The sequence below is a fragment of the Protopterus annectens genome, chromosome 1.part0 (assembly GCF_019279795.1).
Source record: "Protopterus annectens isolate FY-2018-M chromosome 1.part0, PAN1.0, whole genome shotgun sequence".
In the NCBI taxonomy this organism is placed as follows: domain Eukaryota; kingdom Metazoa; phylum Chordata; order Ceratodontiformes; family Protopteridae; genus Protopterus; species Protopterus annectens.
In genome coordinates, this window is record NC_056725.1 from 115,378,878 (window position 1) to 115,397,130 (window position 18,253).

Genomic DNA, 18,253 nt, shown 5'->3' on the forward strand with positions numbered 1-18,253 from the left:
TATGTTTTAAACTGTGCTTTTAAGCTCCCTTATTAGTGGCAGAAAAACTTTTCTTTTAGCTATTACCAAGGAAGAATAGTCATTGTCAAAATGCACAGTTGTCTCATTAATCTTAACAGGAGCTTTAGCCCAAGCAGATTTAAGAACCATCTCTTTATCAAAAGATGATAGAAATCTAACTATAACTGATCTAGGATAGTTTTTGTTAGAGTTAGTATTAGCTATAGATCTATGTGTTCTTTCGATACCAAAAGAGAATGCTTCTGGTAAGTCTAAAGTTTTAGGGAGCCATGTTGTGAAAAAAGAAGTAATATTGTTACCTTCAATATTTTCTGGCAGTCCAAAAATCCTAATGTTATTGCGCCTAGATCTATTTTCCAAGTCATCCAGCTTTGTTTGTAAATGTGTATTTTGTTTCAGCAGAAACTCAATGTTGATTTCCTCTTCTTGGATTCTATTTTCCATGTCATTCACAGCTTCTTCTATGCCTGTCATCTGGATCTTCTGTTGTTACAGGTCTATATGTAACAAGTCTATTTGTTTTGTAGTTTTTTCTATGAAGGTATCAATTTTAGTATCCATTTTATCCATCTTAGCAGTACGTTGCTGGATTATAGTTATCAGAGACTGAAGTTCTTTCTTGATGCTGGAGTCTTGAGAATTTGTCTTACTGGAACTCATTTCAGACTGATAAACTGACAGGAAAATTTCCAATGTGATTTCTGACAGGAATATTGTTAAAATTTCCTTTCTTTTTTAGATATAGTTCAAGAACTATATAAAACAAACATATTTAGAAAGAAAATTACTTCAAAAATTAATTTTTTAAGTAATTAATTCCTGTCAGTGTAATGAAATTGGTGGAGCTGAAGAAATCTGCTGCTATCCTGTGTTCATCCTTGCTCTGTACATTCTTGAAGACAATTTTAACTAATATGTCAAAGTTTCTGTAGTATTTTTGTACTAATAAAGTAAGTTATCAGAGTCCATTTCTGCCTTGACCTTGTTAAGGTTCACTGTAACAGCCTCACTGGGAAGCCATTTTGTAGAATGTTGTTTCTTCAGCCTTGTATCAGAATAGGTTAAGCACTGCAGAGAATAACAGCTTACCTAGCCTAATTGGATTCACTCTGTTCAGAAATAGTTTATCGTGTGCTCCATATAGCATCATTTCCTCACCCTGAATCTATTATTATAATAGCGAGTAGAAGAATGTCAGAATATTCCTGTACACTTTTATACCCTTCTATTCAAATATATTTAGGCTTCTCATATTGCCCTGATTGTATCTAAGGCATATTTATTTATATCATGCAACTACTTTATATGAACAGTTAGAAAAATTACATACCTGGATTTTGTAGCCATTAATAGCTACCTAAAATGGTGACGAGAACTACATCAAAATGCACATGTACACTTTTATTCCTTTTTCATTCAAATGTATTTATTTCTGTTATGGTATCCTGATTAAACCTCAAGCATATTAGGATGGGATTCATAGAAATGTTATGTAATCCTGAGTAAGCTTTGTTCTACATAATGACAATACACAAATCTACCACAGGCTACAAGCATGTGAACACCTATGGTAGATCTGTTGTAGGTCATAACACACTTGCTTGCTCCCTCTTACTCAAAAAAAAAAAAAGCTCCCACTAGCCTGATCACCAGTACTATACAGTCCTTCCAACACATGACCTTGAAAAAATCAATATCCCTAACAGACACATATCTCTCCCCTTAAACTCCTACCCCAGTTCCCAACCCAGGTCTTCTCTCTCACACCCTAATATCTCCTCTCTAACCCTAAAATCTTTCAGCACACCCTAAACCTAAAACTCTAACCCCCGTCCTAATTCTAAATTTCTCAGTTGCTCCCTAATAATAAAACTTCCTTCCTACTTCCTAATCCTAAAACTACCTTCCTCATACCTAACCCTAAAATCCTCTTCCCACTCACAATCCCTGAAATAAGCTTTCTGTTCTTTTCTTGTTCAAACTGGAATAATATGTTTGAGTAAGGTGTGTCAGCTGTTAGCCTGAAATGAAATTCAAGCTCAAGTACCAGTGTCAGCCTACATGAATTACCAGATGTCTGAGTCTATAGCTTTGCAATAATGGCTGCCAAGAGCCTGGGGCTTGAGTGCTTGCAGTGGACCCACAGTATGCTGCAGTATAATATAGCCATGAATAGCCAGACAGTACCAAGGTGTGCAGCTGTCCAGATAGCTGAGATATTATGTTGAAAATGTAGCAAAGTTAAAAATCAGCATGCCAACCAATGAACAGCAGAGAAAGTATGAAACTGAGGAGAAAGGGAGCAGTCATGCTTCAGCTGGTTTACATCTTACAAGACTTGAGGGCAGCAGGTAACATGAGTTGAAGCAGATATCTGGGTACTTACTGATTCCATGAAACCTGAGGAAAGAGTAGTCTGGGACAGGAGGAAATGGGGAATATAGGAAGTAGCAATACATACAAAAGGGAAATACAAAGAAATGTTTCGGAGAAAAGCAGAGTATATTTTTTTGTTTGGTGGGAACAGGCTTACTGGTCCAAAAGGAAGTCAATTTGTACCAGAAGGTGTTTAACATGAGTTAGGGGAGCTGGAAACCAAGCCATACACATGATCTACAGTGTTTCTGCTTTTTGTATGGGTGGTGCTATTCTGGTATTTGGTGATAACATGAGGGTTCCTTCTGGACATCATCGACCTGGGTTCCAGTGAATATCCTGAATCTCCTGCATCACAGATGAAGCAAATGGGGTGTAACTTGTGTACACAATGTCTTTGCATCCGCATATAGGTTTGCTTACCACAGTGCCTACAATTACCAGTTAGTGGCACTGTGGAATCTCCCTGAGCAAGAAGTAAAGATACTGCTGATTGTATGCCAGATGTGGGAATCATGAGCACTGCCAAGGTGCTATGTAGACACAGTTAACATTGACCCCTCTGCATTACACATCACCTGACAGTTGGTATAATTTGAGCCCTCCCTACTGACACACCATTGTTCCATGAAACCAGGTGGAGCCTTAATTGTCCCTTGTGTGCATTGTGTAGCACCCAGTACTTCGGGGGTGAGAGAAGCCATGAATCCAAAACCAAGCTCCAACATACATGGCAATGGCCCTCTCCCCAGAATGCCAAGGAAACAAATATACTCATTTACATGGCATATCGAGAAATGTACTGAGCATCCTGAAGGCTGATACCTGGACTATATCCAATGTGTTCCCTGTTTGTTAGTGGAATGTTCTCTATAGCAAGTGTGAGAAAGATCACATATTCCTCCTTTTTTGGGTGATACATGTCAACCAATACACATAATTTATCTCTATCCACTCAAAAGTTGTCTTTCAGCTGCTGATTATTTAGCTGCTGGTATGTAATCCGTTCCTAGTACTGTTTTAGTTCACACCACCTACTGCCTTATCATGGTATTTGGTACAATGTGGCAGTGCTACAATCTCTAAGTGCTGGTTGATGAATGCTATTGCTGCTTCAAGAATGTTTGCTTGTTACATCTCTGAAAGTTTCTGTATGGTTTTTGCTCTTAAAGCAATATGAAACTTATTATGCACCTAATGTGCCCTGCATCTTTGAATCATGAACTGCTTTCAAAGGTGCTCATTTGCATTTCTTTATGCACTCATTAAAATACATAAATTTACTTCCATTTCATAATGCAGTCATTTATACATGCCAAATTCTGCAGTGTTTTCCATGCCATTCAGTAGTGCTAGCTAGGACTTAGAATCAGAGAATATCTGTCAGTGGCTGATTCTCACACAGTGGTATGCTGTGTTATACAAGGGATCTACTTCTAATATTCGAACAGCCATAACACTTAATTTCATTTTAGCGAGATGAAAATCATGAAAACGAAATACTTGAATTGTGAATTTTTCCCAGAGCACTTGCCCAAACATCAATGAAACACACACCACAATAAATAAAGCCACCTACCAATAGCCCTCCACACCCCCACCCCCCCCAACTATATACACCAACTTCTTCTTCTTCTTCTTTCGGCACCAACTACAGTGTAGAAAAGGGGATGTTGGGCAAGTGTTTACTTGCCCTGGGAAAAATTCGCAGTTCAGGTATTTCTTTTTCTCGATTTTGGTCTTGCAAATATGAAGTTCAATGATATGGCCATTCAAGGATTAGAAGGGGATCCGCTACAAAACGGATCATGAATACCAACATTAGTCCAGTCGGACTTTCTCGGTCAACAAATGTAAAATAAAATAAATAGTTTATATTATGAAACTATTTATTTTTAGCAGTTATAAAAATTAGCTAGCTGGGCATTGTAATCACTATTACACAGGAGTGATATTAGACATAATCAAACTTGAACATCAAAGTGACTGTTTTGGGTTTCTTAGAGTTTATAAATCCATTCCATAATACATAATATGGCACAGAAGCTAATTTCTAATCAGATTAAAGATTATTGAGATAGACTCTCTCCTTTAGTTAGCTAGCATGCTCACTGTCCTGGTAATCACAGCTCAGTTATGTATTTCTTTATACCGATTTATTTTATAAATATGTTTGCATTATGTTAAATGCATTATCCAGCCATTGCACAATGCTTACAGCATGAATATATTGCAAATCATTATGTACATTTCACATACATTCCTTGTTAGCTAAAGGCATACATTTTATTCTGCATTAGGCTATCTTTAAAAACTATACTTACTTCAATCTAATATTTGCCAGAAGGCAGGCCAAGACCTGGACCTGCTACAACTTTAGATCTTTACTATAGTTGCCAGTGAGAGACAGCAGCTGCAATGCATCTCATTTTTATTCCTTTCATTTGTCAGTTACTGCATCCACATTTCAAATAAGATGGAGTTTCAGAACTTAAATAGGTTTTAAAAGAGTTAATTTTTAATGCAATCAAGTTCATCGTATGGCATAAATCAGTTCATATTTGCAACACTGTTGAAAGTTGGCATATGGTTAAAGTGTTTACCTATCTGACAGGAGGTAGTTTAATTCTCACTAAGGGAAATTGGGTAGGCGTAAAATGGTCCACAAGGGCAGCTAGCCTAGTTTTTACATATGAACCTATGAGTGTTGCTTCCCAGTGTCATTCCCTCCCCATTCAAGTTCCATGGAATAACATACTGACAATTCCAGCCAAGCTTTCTGCAGTCAGGTATGTACGTTTCATTCCATGCTTGCCACCATTTTACTCAATGAAATATACTCTTGGCAAGGCATAGTATTAAAAAATAATCCCTGGGATTCAGAAGCATGCTTACCATGTCAGATTGTCTTCGATGGGTACAGCTGATAGAATAATTAGACCCAAAGCAATTACCAAAATGAAAACTTGCAGCTTTTGTCAGTTAATTAGTAATCCCACTCATGTCTGGAACACTACATGTGTGAGAAAATTTCAGGTGTGGCCAGGAGTCAGATGAGAAAAACTGAGAAACACAGAGGGTCCATGCACCATGCATATGCCCAAGATGTGAAAATATGGGAAAAGCAACATGCTACTTTAAAACTGACACTATTATGCTAAATTCTGTTTTATTATATAGACTGGTTGTGTTTCAAACTCTGTACTGGGTTTTATTCAGCATATTTAAATATAAAAATGAGTGGACATGGGAGTATAGGACAGGTGGAAAAAGCTGCAGTAAGGGAAACAGGAAAGGTAAAAATGAGAGTGTGGACATAAAACATAGAATGTGCTTGTGTGGCTGCTTGCCACAGTAAGCAGCTAAATACTCAGCTGCCTACCACCAGATGAGGTACTCATCTTTTGCCTGCAAGCAGTATGGCCTTATACAGGTTATGATCTCTTCATTAATCATTGTTTATGTCTGCATAGATACTTACAGTAGCCAAGTCTATACACAACCCTATGCACTGAAAGGCATGACATATACAAGGTCAACCACGGCCACTCATCACACTCATCATACAGATGATAGCCAATAGAGATGCTTTGGTGGAGGCCCTTACCTGCCAATGTCAGCTGCAGGATGGACATAGCATGCATACTAGCCACCTTTTCAGTTTTGGATGGAAAATCTTGCAAAATTTATATTGGCATCCTTACATTATTTTTTCCTCACGATTATGTCTGGCAAACAAAATGTCAATGAAATTCAAGTTCTTCTATGCAGAGAATAGAAGTTGTTGCAGGCCCTGCATCTACACTGTCAGTTGATGACTGGCCATGATAACTTCACAAGCCTTATCATGACCATGCCTGGCAGGATGTAATTAATTATATAAATGTTAGCAGTGGTCAGGGCAGGATTACCTGCAGTTCAGACATTGGGACACTGACCTGATTCATGCTGATTAATAATATGCTGCCTATATAACACAGGCGCTTAAGATTACAGGAGGCAGCCTGTTGGCTAAAACTGAGAAAGAGTTCCTTGCCTCTCTGCATGGGAGATCAGAGTCATCCCCAGACCATGTTGTGTTGCTGGATATAGGAGTGGAACTGCAGCAAGCACCAAGAATCTCCATTAGAGATGCTGCAGGTGTGAATCTGAGATGTTTTAAGTTTCTGCAGTAGTTCCATTTTTATGTAGGAACATCAGGGCTTCCAACTAGAATACCAGTTGTAAAAGGCAAGGTCTGTCTTATTATATTGTACCACTGGCATAAACATACTGGTAATGGATCTTACTTATTGTGGGTATGTTTGTTTGACGTCTTCACAGATGATGTTTTATCCAGTTTCACCTCAATGGATGTACCACTTCCTTACTTTGATAATCATCTATCCATCCATCCATCCATCCATCCATCCATCCATCCATCCATCCATCCATCCATCCATCCATCCATCCATCCATCCATTCATTCATCCATCCATCCATCCATTCATCCATCCACAACCCTTTTTTTCCATTTTTGCACATGGTAGCAGTACAAATTTGGCAATGTCAGGGAACAAGGTGTCTGTGCTGGATATGAGAAATGTGGAATCCAGATCCCCAACCCAGACAGTGGGCATGGCTTCTGTGCCAGTGGCACCCACCCCAGAGACACAAGTAAACTCTGAAAGACAGGGAGTCACAGATGACCCCTCCCCCAACAGTGCAGTCCCCACTGGTTCATCCCAGCTGGGCTGAGCACAGGGATGATGAAGCAGTCAGTGTGTTTGTGGCCATATATGCAATTGATACAACCACTCCCATTAGCTAGCTGTTTCGATGTCCACGGCCCATTAAATGTACACCCCCATCATAGAGACACAGCCTACCAACACTTTAGCCCTTGGTGAGATTGTATCTGTTTTACAGGGTGTGCAAAATTACCTGAGGGATTGTATGCCCAGAATGTGTAACCTACTGGACATGTTCCATAGGCAGCTTGCATGACATAGGTCCTCCTGTGCTCAAAAGACACATGCCAGGCACCTTTTATGTAGCTGTTTCACTTCTATCTCTAATGTTGAAGGACATTGTGGGTTGAGGTAGCCTGGGTCAGGCACACATAGTGTCACCAATTCCACTCCACCATCCAGTGTGGTGGTAAGAAGGGGCAAATATGGATGCCCAAGACGGTATGGCGCTCATGCCACAGAAATATCCAGTATGTGCTATCAGTCTCATTCACTCAGCATGCCTTCCTCTAGGCAAGGACTTGATATTGCATGTGACCCTCCCATGAGTGGGAGCCTGATGCATGCACACATCTCCCATCTCCTGTGGTTGGCCTAGTCTGCACAAGTTTAGGACAGTGCTACAACAACTGCTGAGACCATGTTCTGGCAGTCACAAACACACATACATTTCCAGTACTCATTTCCACACAGACATGGGGGGACACACACAAACACACATGCACACACACACATCTCTGTGGAAGACAATGCTTGCTGCATCCCCCCACACCTGTGTGAATGATAACTGTGCCCTGCTCTCTGTACTTTGTTACTTGGGAAGTCTGTGTCTGAGGCACAGTTTGGCCTGTTTCTGCATGGATAAGTACAGCCTGGTTTTAGGATTGCATGCATCACTTTTAATGTTCTGTATATGCTTTAATGTGGCCCATAGTTACTACATCCCCAGTCATCTGGCATGGTTCTCCTGTGATGCCTGCCCCTCCAGTAGCTGCTCACTGTACATGCCCCCCCCATTGTCTGCTGTGGTTGGACATATTCCTCCTGCATGTCTACTCAATGCTGCAACGGTTTGCTCAATATTATGTTTATATAATGTAGATCAGAGTGTAATGTGTGTGTGCCATATCTTTAAGAAGCATGCAAGGATGTGCGTGCACGTATAAATTCCAGACACGTGCAATCCCTAGTGTCATTTTGTAGAAGCAGCCAGTGAGTGAGCATGTATGATCGCAGTAGTTAGTGTGTATACAAGTTACTTAGTCATAGTCAATAAGCCTTTACAGTGATGTGTTTGTATAGAATAAAGCTGCTTAAACAGAACCCAAGAAGACTTGTTTATTCATGTACTAACAGAAAAGTGACATGTAACATAACAAGCAGACAGTGTTATTTATTTATTTCATTATTTCATCATGTATTTCCCCTTGCTGACTGGGTAAGTCCAGTTGGCAAAGCCCCTTTTCAGGTGACGCCCAAGGAGAAATGCTCCATATTACATACATTTGAATGAGCTAACAGTAAAAATATAATATAAAACTCAGTATTATATAACTTAACAGGTGATGACCATGTTATATACACAATATAGTACTTACAACATGTAAAGCTCAAACTCAACTCTATCAACATAGTATCTTCAGCAAATAATGCTCTCACACATCAATAGACTAGTCAGCATTATTTCACAATGTATATACACACTCCCACTGTAATATTACGACATGGACAGCATGTAAGGTATGTAGATATTGTACCCAAACAGTTAAAATGACTTGATGCCCATAACCAGGATCTTATCATAGTAAAAGCATGACAATGTTATGATATTTATTTGATCTGACTGCACAATATAGGGATTAATAATGAGGCTGGCAAAAGGACGGTACTATTATAATGATAGGTATGATTTCATTGGGATTAAAAATTACAGTGAGTTAAGATTTAGAATAAGAAGGAGTCTTGATGATGGGGTGCAGTATCACATCCTTGAGAGGTATGTCTTTTAAATTGTATATAAGATGACATATCTCTGATATCTGCTGGGCTAGATTTCCACAGTTTAACAATGTGTACAGGGCACAGACAGTCACCATTATGATTTTTAGATTTCTGAGTGAGTATTATGTGCCGATTTAATGAGCACAGTTCTATGGGGGTGTACCATGTTAATTACTGGCTGGGCATCTATCTGGGTTATAGAGAACATTGTAGGCAGTCTTAATATGAGAAAACACTCCAGCCAGTTAAGGGAAGGAAGTGCCACATGTGATGTCTTCGGTTAATGTAGTTACTTGCAAAGTTTGCAATTTTATTATAAGGACCATATATTAGTGAAAATTGAGGAGTCATACGAGTGACTACAGAGTAGATAGGCCTGGGCTATATTCTTACATGCATATTCTGTAAGGAATGGTTTTATTTTATAAAGAATTCTACAGAATTAGTTTTTTGAACTGCATGTGCTGATCAAATCTAGATCTATGGTCTATTATTATTCCCTGCAGTGTTGTGTTTTGCAATAACTAATTTCTAGGATTAATACTAATAATCGTATTAAGCCACAATAAATTTTATTATTGGGTTGGACCAGAAAATACCATTAGTTTAGTTTTATTTGGAATTTGGAGTACTTTAAAGTGTTCCAGCCAGTTTTCAAGTTTTGTGTGGTTCCTGTTTTGTGTTTGTTCAGAATTTGAAGTTAAAGTATTTGGTAGTTTGTAGTGTTTTTTCAAGTTATGTGCAGTAGATACAGCCAGTGGGAATGGGAGAATGCTGCAGTTCTGGGAAGTTAAGCACTATTGAATAGAGCTTTGAGCTGTTTCTAGACTTCTGGTATATTATATTACCAAAACAGCTAGCTACCTCTGTATTTGACTCTTGGAAGCAGAAAAGCTATGTTTATTTATTTTATTTTTATTTATTTTATTTATTCATTTACATTTGTTGACTGGGATAGTCCAATTGGATACATGTCCATTTTCAGCGGAGGCCTGGAAGAAAAGCTCCAAGATAATAATACACATTGAGCATTTAGTAAATGCTAGTTTCAAGCAGATTACAGTCATAAGCAATACCAGCATTTAGCACATATAGTACTAACTTATTATAAAAACACTTTACAAAACATAACATTATTTTCAAAGTTATATATACATAACATTACATTCAGGTTTAAGACATATTGAGCAGCAGTTATGCAACTGACCCTTCCTGAAATGGTGTGGTAGAAAAAAGTTAGCAGTAGTTGAAGGTAATGCACCTAAGTAATAGAGAGGTCACTAGTCTGGATTAGTGCAAGGACATAACTGATCAGTTTTGAAGTATTTCTTGAGCTTGTTTTTGAATCGAGTTAGTGAGGGTAGTAGGGTCAAGTCAGCTGGGAGTCTGTTCCATGTTTTTCCAACAGAGTTGGCAAACAGAGAGTCCCCAGCTGAGTAGTTGGATTTGTATGTTTGAACAAGGAATCTAGTGGATGATCGCAGTGGCTGGGTGCTGGTGTAGGGGCTGATAATATTTTTTAATGCAGGTGTATTTTCTGGTTTGTGAAGGACTTTATGTGCCACTATTTTCAAGATAAAATCAAAGCATTTAGACTCCATTCTGCATCGATCAAATGAAGAACAAGTAAACTACTGTACTTATCATTTAAATCACTTTCATTTTCCACCCCACTCACCCTTTGTTGATGTACTTTTAAGCTTGGAGGCTTTTGAGCTGCCTGCCCCTATTGTATATCTGGCCTTGGAAGCTCCTCCCAGTCTTATCTCCTCTGCTCACCAAACTGGACACTTTGTTGTGTCTTTCGGCTTTCCCGGTTAGGGGTCGCCACAGCGGAACTCTGGTCCGCTAATGATTGGCAGTAGATTTTTACGTGCCAAGTTGCCAGCTCTGACGCACAACCTTCAATGAAGGTATGCCCATTCACGCATGTCTCCACACAGAAGACGCTTTAGCTGAGAATCGAACAGGACAACGTCTAACTGTGAGGCGACAACGATGAAATTGGGAAGGCCATCCCCTTAGATTGTTAGCATCTATTTCATACACTATATGGCTCATATTACATATTTAAGCTGTACATAGAGCAACTTTCAAGTTGATGCATTTACTTCTGCAATTTTTGCCACTTGTGTCATTTTGTATAAAAAGTAACTTGTTCTGGGGCCTTAGTCTTGTAGATTAATTTGCAGTTGTGGGAAAATTGTGGATTACTGCAAGATCTGAGCATAGTTTATACATTATGCTGCACTTCTATCTTCATGAGAAGAATTAGTTGTAAAAGTTAACTCTTGATATTTTAAACCAGTCAAGGACTTTAGTCTTGTAGTTTTATTCATAATTGTGGGAGAATTGTGAATTACTCCAGGATCTGAGCCTCATTTAGTCATGTATTACCTCATTTTTTCATAAGTACTGTTACTTGTAAATCTCTGCCAAGTCTGGTTCCTTAGATTGTAGTTTGGATTGCAATAGTGGCAGTATTGTAATTTTTGCTTTAAGATTTGTGCTGCTGTGCTTCTACTGCTATTTACATTCCAGCTTAGCTGCTAGAATTTTATATTCTGCTAATCATTTGCCTGCTTAAAGTTGCATTTCAATGACTTTCTCTTTGCTATATTTGCTACAGTGGATATATCTACTACTGTTTCTCCCCTCTTCTTTTTGTTTACTGCATTGATGTCCTTCAAGAATGCAACTGCAGTCATAACATATGGGTGTCCCAGGCAGCCAGCCTCGGGTCGGTTCCAAAGTTCCAAAGTCCTGGGGGCGACGCTGATGTCGTCGTTCTCTCCGACAATTTGAATACGCCAAGTACACATGCATCAGCCGACGCCATCTTCTTCAGTCTTCGCCACGCACGCCGCCAGAAGCAGTTCACAAGTGCCCGGTCGGTCATTCCCAGTGCTTCGATATTCCAAGTCGCATCAAACACAAGTACCTCAAAGTTCCTCCTTTTCTTCCTTGTTCTCAGCCAATTACTGAAAAAGTAAAAAATTGTTTTTGTTGTGGTAAAACAAATATTAACAAATCATAAGGATTTCTCCTCTTCCACCTTGGCTGGCTTCCTGACGTCAGCCCCCGACGCCCTGCCCTCGGCCTGTCAAGCTCGCTTCCAGCTTTCGCTTCCTCGGGTGTCGGAGTTCTTTCGCAAAAAATTCGCAAAAAAAAAAATTACTGCGACCAACCGAACTACCACATCGAAACGAACCCGGGAAAACGAAACGGGGGCCCCGGCCACCCTAACCACGCACCAACACCACGCTACCACGCCAGTTCCTCAGTGCCCCTTTTCCTCTGAGGCGTAACCGGACCACCCATCCGACGATACCGCCGCATCAGACCACACCCCGATGCGGAACCCGGATCCCCCAGAGACTTTGGTTTTCGCCTAGACCAGAAACCGAGGATGGAAATGCCTCTGTGACCCTGATCCTGGGAGTCCACTACTCAGCTGCTAATGTCTTAGGCATGTCTAAAACCTACAAGCAAGGCAGCCAAGCACCTAACTACCAAGCACCTTACTGGAAAACCTTCCCTCAGCCTTTACCCTCATGACTGCAGCTTCTCTTGAAATTGGCCGATCAAGAGTTTTCATCAATCATCCTGAGAGGCATCCCTGACTCTCCATCCCAGGCTCCTCCCCTCGGCCCTCCTGATAAGAGGCCCAGGGTTGATTCCTCTGACCAGATGAAGATTCTGAGGACCTTGGGACTCCAGACCACAGGGAAGCCAGAGGGAAGAGCCCTTCCAGACCTATGAGGACTGGATCTCCACCCTCTTCTGGATCGGCCTCCCTGAGGAACATTTTAAGTGGCAAGGTCAGGCCTGGAACATTCCAGATGGCAAGGCACCTTCCTTAAAGCCCCAAACGCCGCCCCTGCAACCCTTCCCCTTGCCCCTCCATCCCTAGCTTACACTGATGATGATGGTTAATACCTGATACTTTTCTCCTTGGGTACCCTGCTGATACCTGACAGATACCATAGGGTCCCTGACAGACATTCTCCTTTCCCAAGAAACACATTGCTTCCATTTTGGAAACAACACTGTTGGATTTTTTTGGGGTACCACCTCCAAAATCCCTTGCCCTTTCACAGGGAAGCTAAATCCATTGCCTTAAGTCCAAAAAAGGTTTTGTGGCCAACAGGGAGAGAAGGTCAGATGGGAGACTACTTTAGGTTTACACCTCCACTTCCTCACTAGATCATAATCAGAATTAGTTGTTTCTCAGTTTACTTAGAAAATTGGCTGTGGACCTGTTTATGCAAGACAGGAAGTCATTGCCTTTGTTAGTACATAGTTATAGCAGCTCTTTTGAAATAGTTCTTAGCATGTGGATATGAGATCATGGAAATTTCATGTGGACATGAGGAAGACAGAGAAAGAATGTATAGACATCATGCAAAAGCCTCCAGATGGCAGATCAGCATAACTGAAAACTTCTTGATGCACCCTTGGAACAAGAATCCTGAAAGTAAAGCTAAAGCTAAGCAGTAAGAATGAGCCTTCCATGTTCAGCCAAGTTCAGTCAGTTCAGACAGTTTAAAAGGTCCAAAAAAAAATCCTCCGAGGGATTCAGCAGGCCCACTAAGTCTAAAAACTGGTCACTTTCAAAATCCTAGAAGAACCAAGGGAGGGGCAAAAACAGGTGAGCCAGGGGGACAACAATACAGAGGTTCCAACAGAGGCAATGACAAAGGAAACCACCATTGACCCTTTTCTAAAGCAGGGTTACAGGTTTTCCAAAGGGACTTCAGAGAAACAAAACCTGGCCTTCACAGCTGACATTGGACAAGAGAGAGCTATTCACAATCAATAAAAACATCAGAGAAAAAAGGAAATGAAAAAGTTCTGACAAAGGACAAAGGGAACAGGTTATGCAAGGACCAAGCTTGTTCAGAAAAAATTCATAATGGAGAAGAAAACAAAACATCAGGGCAGAAAACAAACAAGACCTTTCCTTGCTAAAGGCAAAATAATTACTCTTGCTCAGATCAAGCCAAGAAGAAAAAGTCCAACAGAGACTCAAGGCCAAAGGTTTATTTGGCAACTTTTCCTTGTTCCAAAAAAAATAAACTCAATGGAGACCAATACTGTTCTCTGGGCCAAGCAACACTTTTCTCCTTCCCACCCATCAAAATGCTGACTCTACAGCAACTCTCGAAAGTGGCTGCTGCAGGTCTTGTGGGATTTTTCTGGAGGACAAAGTTACATACCTGCAGGTGACTATATCACACAGGCTTAGAAGATACCTCATTACAGACTACTACTGCACATTTATGCACCACAGCATACTTGCAGGGGCTCATCCTGATCAACTTCATTAGTTACTGCTGGCTTCAGGCTCTCCAATAATACCTCATTGGGCCAAATGCCTTTACAAATTAATATAAAAAGACTTGCTGACAACAAGGAAATAGTTAACTCATTACTTCAAAAACTTGGCAAAGCTCATAATTTAGACTGCAAGGAACACAAACTTCTTAACTTCCAAAAGACAAAAGAGTGGCAAATCCCAGCAAATCAATATTCAGCTGACCAAAGAAAGCAGCCCCTCAAACCAAATGGTCCACCACAGCAACAAAAAGCAAAAAGGTTTTCATCATTTAAAAGGTACAAGAGGAAAAAGCTCAATGGATGCAAAAAAGCCAAGACAGGCCACAGGCTACATGGCATAAAAACACCAGCTAACACCATCCAACACTGCAAGCATGACAGCAAGACAATGGGTACCGCAAAGCTTGGGGTGCCCAAGTCACAGACAATGCCTAAAAAAGCCATACCACCAGAACATAGCAGACAAAAGAAATGCAGATAGGGAAGCATGCCAGGTAAGCCAAACAAACACTTGGTCTCAAACCCAAAAATAACCAGATATCCAAACAACCATCACCACAGGCATAACATCTGCTGGGCACCCATTTGACACCAGCTCAGCGGACTGACAATATGTCTTTTACATAACCACTGAGCCTAAACAAGGCTGCTATGTGTGTGTGTGTACCCCAAACAGTTTGACAAACACTTGGGAGCAAGGCCACCTGCCTAATCTAAAGAAGACAACACCAGGACATACCAAGTACGCATAAAAGCAATGACACCCGACAGCCCTGGCGGTTCCCCTTTTGCTAGAGGTTGTGTCCAGAATAAACATACAGACTCAATCCCAGTTTGTTTGCAAAGAAGACAAAGCAGGCAGCACATGTAGTGGTTAAAGTTGTGACTCAGTGGAGGTTGGGAGTGGTTGTTCACAATGGACTCACACTTTGACTCAGGCAGGCTAGAAGACAAGCAGGCAGCATTCAAGTGAGGCCAAAAAAGCTGGAGGCTTTGCGGTAACCATCAACACAATCCACAGTAAGTACTAACATTGCTTTTACCCATGAAGCATGTCACTCCATCCAATAAAAAAAAGTGCAGCTTCTCATGGAAGATCTTCCATGGAGTATAACACAGTCAAAGGAGTATATCCCATCATTCAGATAACAGCTTGGGAGAGCGGAATGATTGAGAATACTATCATGGATCAAGATGCAAGTCATAATACTATATTGGGCAGAGATTTCCACCTGAAACTATTACCCAGGCAGAAAAAGAGATTCAGCAACTATTCTACCATTCCTATTCACTTTAAGATATTATTGCCACCAAAACTCATTAGTTAATAGATCCTAGATATTTGTCCTATTTGGGCTTCATATTCATCATAAAAAATCCCAAGTCAGCAGGAAAAAGCTTTTCTCCTCTGCTTCCACTCAAAGAACACATCCTACCTTATCTTTTCCAGTTAGGGAATGGGAGGTCCTTATTGCCACCAAAAAAGGCTCCCTTTCAAAGAGACAGTCCTCAGCTTTGTCCCTCCTTACCTTTCTCTACCTCCCAACAGGTCCAGGGTTAAAATAATACAAGCAGATTCTCTTGCCTTTACGAGGCCCCACTGTACCTCATTACCTCCAAAAATTCTGTGCTGCCTTAAATGCACCTTTCAGCAATACCTTTCTTCCCTGCTTAATAACAAAGGGGATTAAAGAACTGCAGACCATTCATTGACAATCTTTCCCTACCTTCTTCAGACCTTTACCAGAAGCAGTTCACCTGCCTAAATTCTTCACCAGCTTGCAGTGGAAGTGGTGACAAAAGCAATCAAACAAACATTCACCAATGGCTTTGGCATTGCATCAGCAGATGTCAGACCGGTAAGAGTAGTCCATACCTTGTAGCTTCACAGACTTCTTACAGAGGACAAACCACCTTACAAACAGACAAGCTGAAACTACAACCTCCTTTAATCAGATTCTGCCATTCTGACCATGGCATTCCTCACCCAAACACAATAGACTTCCCAAACACTTAGAGCTCCACAGCTCCTATTGCTAAGCATGGCTGTTAGAGCTACAGCCACCATACACTATTCTTGAAGCACTGCATACCTCTTCAGACACACTACATTCTTGAGTGTCCAATATGATCTCACCTGAGCTTTTGCTTAGTTGTCCACACTTCATACCCCATACCACCATCCCTCCGATAGATATGACAGTGCAGTTGCAGTCCTCCTTCCCTTTCTGTTTGTTGCTTATTCTCTATGTTGTCCATCTGCTTGCTCTTCAATATGGTACTGCTGTTAATTGTTGTCTTCCGATTCTTGTGCAAAGCTTTGTTCTTGAAACCTCCTTTGCCTTTATGCTTTGTATCCAGCTCTGGGGCAAATCCTGGGCTGGTGGCAAGAAGCCCTGAATGCTGCTTTATTCCACTTCCCTTTGACGCCGGGACTGCTTTTGTCTGTATCCGCCGATCAGTTTCTGTTGCTTGACTCGCATCTATTGCTGTGCCATTTGCAAGTGCACCGTTGGCTGTCTTCCATGTACTTGTATCTTACTGACATCCTTTATAGCATTCCAAACTCCCACTGATGCATTAGGTACTGCTCTCTGCTGATTCCTTCTTTTTGTACACCAATTAGAGTTTTTACCCACCCCACTATAAAAGCTAAAGTTTTTAAAATTGTAATGTACCTGGGGTCATTGTCCTGTAGCTCAGAGTCACAGGTCTAAGTAAACTGTGATTTGCTATGGGTTCAGAAGTCACAGAGCCCCACTACTAGCTTTGTTTGATTTGATAATAATTCAATAATAAAAAAGGTTCACCGAATACGTAAAGTTGGTGTAAAACCCGAAATAAGTCCAAAATCCAATAATAAAAAAGGTTCACCTCGTAGGTAATAATAAAGTTCTACCAGATTTTATTTACATTGTGGTTTTGGTGTTATCTTTTTCTTCTGGTTGTTGGATCTGATCCCTCTTTAGCACATCTGCTATACCCTCCATGGAGCTGCAACCACCCAGGGTCTTTTATTATACATACAGTTAACAAAACTCGGTCCTGGAACCCCTACTGTTCTGCATATACTTCTCAGAAGTACAGGTAAACACAGGAGGAGTATTGCTAACCAAGTTCACCAATGATTGAAAACTGGGAGTCATAATTGACTCTCCGGCTGACACGGACATCCTCCAAAAGGGCCTTACTGAGACAGACACTTGGTGTCAAAGTCATGGCCTCAAGCTAAATGCCAAAAAATGCATAGTCATCTCGTTTGGGAAAAACAAAACACCAATGAATTACCACATGGATGCCAGCCCCCTTAATACAGAAGAGGTAATAAGAGATCTGGGGGCCCAGGTAGATAGTAGTCGCTCCTCTGACAATCATAGTGCCATTAGTAGTAGTTAGGAAATCCTTCTATGTGGCTCATCTAATTACTAAAGGGTTCGCATCTAGAAATAAAGAGGTTATAGTGTCCCTCTACTCGTCACTCATCAGACCCATCATAGAGTACAATGCCCCATTTGGGATGTACCTCACAAGACACTTCCAACAGCTGGAAAGACCACAAAAGTACCTCACCAAGAGGATTACTGACCTCAAACATATGTCCTATGCAGCCCGACTGAAAAAACTCCAACTGTACTCAGTGGCATATCGCTTACTCAGAGGTGATCTCTACCTGACTTACAAAGCCATGTCTAACTCAGAATTGATGGACATGCTCCACCTAAATAAATCCAAGTCACTGCGTGTGATGCGCACTAGTGAGCTAAACCTCATCACAACAATAAATA